Genomic DNA, 3,361 nt, shown 5'->3' with positions numbered 1-3,361 from the left:
TATAATTTTCCCCTCTATTCTCACTCTGACCAGTTCAGACATATTTATTAATAATTACTTGTGGAAACATAATTCACAAAGCTGATCTTCCTAGAACAATAGTGCATTTACTTATCTCAGTGGTACCACATGCTGATGCTTGTCCAGCATTCTTGGAAATAATTATTCAGCACCAATATGGTAAGTTTAAAGTCACAAAGAATCTACTTTAAATACTGAAAAGTACACTTTCTCAGCAAAATGTTCTCAGCAAAACTCTGAACTCAAAGAATACTTTTTTATACTGGAAATTGTTAATGAAAAAATATATTTTATAACATACTCAGCTGGGCTTAGGAAAATACATATTTTATAACAGATAATCAATCGAGCATGCAAACATTGACTGCTCCAGCATTTCCATATAGAAAGTGCAATTTAGTAGGAAAAAAAAATCTTTTTTTTTTTTTAATTTATGATAGTCACAGAGAGAGAGAGGCAGAGACATAGGCAGAGGGAGAAGCAGGCCCCATGCACCGGGAGCCCGATGTGGGATTCGATCCTGGGTCTCCAGGATCGTGCCCTGGGCCAAAGGCAGGCGCCAAACCGCTGCGCCACCCAGGGATCCCGGAAAAAAAAATCTTAAGGCAAAAACACACTGACATTATAGACCATTTGTGTTTAGTTAATAGGTCTTTTGGCAAAGGTGGGGGATCTTCCAGCCCCTCAAACCCTTTGTCATTCCTGGTCTGCAAATATATTTTTTAAACTTTTTTTTAAGATTTATTTATTTATTTGAGAGAGAAAGAGTGAGACTGAAGATGAGCAGGGGGAGGGGCAGAGGGAGAGCATCTCAAGCAGACTCCTGGTGAGCTCAGAGCCTCACAAGGAGCTCCATCTCTCGAGCCTGAGAGCATGACCTGAGCAGAAATCGAGAGTCAGACAATCCGCTGAGCCATCAGGCACCCCTGCAAATATATTTTCTTTCATGGAAAAGAAGAGGTGGCCCTTATGAAGAAACATGCCCTGTAGATGTTTCTACTCTAATCAATTATTCCTGCAAAAAGGAAAAATATGTTAGAGTTGCCATTTGAGCATCCTTCTTCTGGCAATAAATAGAATTTGTGATTGGTTTATATATGCCTCTCGGTTCAGATCTCAATATGAACACCAAGAGAAAATCTGAAGATTGTTAGGCTCAAGCAAAAGGAGTATGGAAGTGTTAATTTTCACAATCCCGCATAAAATATCCTCTAAGGGCCCTGTAAGAAGTTTAACCTTTGATGATGAACTTGGCTGCCTGATAGATTTCATTTGGACGCCACTTTTACTGTTAAGTAAACACCTAAGCATCACTGTACTCGGGCATCCTGGGAACACCAAAGCTAAGCACAAGGTCCCCAGAGAATCACTCTTGTTTATAAAAAACTACAATACACAAAGGCTAGACGTTCTTTGTGCCTCTTTTTTTCTCTTTTATTGTGGTTAATGATATATTTCTTTTATCATGCGCAATTTTATAATTACATGAAGTGTGTGTCTGTGTGGGTGGGTGGGTGGGTGGGTGAGTGTATATGATTTGGATATTCCCTATGAGGAAATGCTAGCTCTTGATACAAAATGACCCCTGCAGAATTATGGCAGAAGCATAAACAATAGTCCATGGATTGATTGCTTCAAACTGGAGACTTTCATCAGAAGACCCAAGCACAAAAGAACAATCTTCTAGAGCTCTGTGATGGCTCATTGGTCAGACCAAGCTGTATCTAAAACTCCTGTTATTCATCTGTCTTCCTTATTTTAGAGCTAAAGACTTTAGCCCAGTTAAAATTACATCTTTACTATTGTTTCATCTTTTAATAATATACACAAGTGGCTGAAGATTTATCAAAAGAGATTGCTAAAGTAACTTAGGGCAGTTTCCACGTGGCAACACATTTGTCATTGTGTATTTTGATAGAGTTAAGTATTAACATCATATTTAAAAATCAAAACCATGCATTTGTCAAACCAGATATCTAAAAAAAAAAAAAAAAAAAAGGTGCCTCAAGCTGAAAATTTCTTTGAATTCACAATAAGCTCCTCTTTGACATAACTTCCAAATGAATTAAATAAAAAAATAAAACATGAACTAGGCCAAAAAACAAAGTCAGGAGGCCCAATTTCAAATATTGCCTAGAATGCTTCATTGGTCTTGTCTTAATTTGCTTTTAGGTGGTACCATTTTAGAAATGTTAACACCAAATTTATGTAAAAAGAGTATCAAGTTCATGCAGCAAATTGAAAGAGTTAATGAGTACTTCAATCTTCCTTTTCTTTGAGTAGATGTTAAAAAAAATTCTCTCAAGGTGAAATAAGTGAAGATTCAAATAAGCAGTGGATGAACTTGACAATCGTTAAACAAATATTTAAGTTTCCCTCACACAAAAGACATTGGGTGATAGGTGCAAGCCCCCAGACTACCATGGAGGCAGCTCCACGGCTCAAGACAAACTAGTCAGTCTACCCATAAAATGCAAGATTTCCAAGTCAGACAAAGGAAAAGTAAATGCTGTTAACCACCTTGGCTTTGGCCACTGCCTTGATTTGGCTACAGAATAACTGTTGTAAGTCCATCTGATTGCATTATTCAGAGATGATAGCTTCAATACCGACACTTTCCAATGTGGTAGCTGGTAGTCATTTATGGCTATTGAGTATTTGGAATGTGGGCAGTGTGACTTGAGAAAGTGAAGTTTTGATTTTACTTATTAATTTGATGCTAACAATACAGAGTTGTTAGCAGGATTAATGAATTTATTTAACTTGGACAAATGTAATTTTGAAACAGATGCTTTTGCCTCAAAGCCAAATCAATTCTTCCAATAAAGATAAGCCACGTCTATCAATGTGGGTGCAACTTTAGAAAGGAAAATGATTACTTGGTATTCAATTTAGTTATTGAGCAACTTTTAAATGTGGTTGGGACAATTTAGATATGTGAGTCTAAACTTTTCAACTGGAAATTTTATGAGATCTAAATATAAATCAACTATTTCCAATGAAAATTTAACATCTGGATAAAGATGTGTCTGCCGCTATGCCACTCTGTTATAGAAATGTTCTCATTCTCATCTGTCCTGGAGAGAGGTTCACGGGTTGTTCACCCTCTAGAAGCCTATTAGTAAACCTCTCTGATGAGGTAGCTACATCTCACATGGAAGCCCTGGGAAATGCAGAAGCTTGCGGGTCACTGGTAAGATTCTTGAGAGGCCCTGACCATAGGGAAGCCCATCCTCTTTTATAAGCAAGCTTCCGATCTTCAGATCTGGAATGTGTGGTGACAGTGCTGCCCAGTGGTACATATCAGACCAGGGAAGTAATCCTGGGACTACATTACTGA

Source organism: Canis lupus, chromosome 25 (genome assembly GCF_003254725.2).
Source record: "Canis lupus dingo isolate Sandy chromosome 25, ASM325472v2, whole genome shotgun sequence".
In the NCBI taxonomy this organism is placed as follows: domain Eukaryota; kingdom Metazoa; phylum Chordata; class Mammalia; order Carnivora; family Canidae; genus Canis; species Canis lupus.
Note: the sequence above shows the minus strand (reverse complement) of the source record.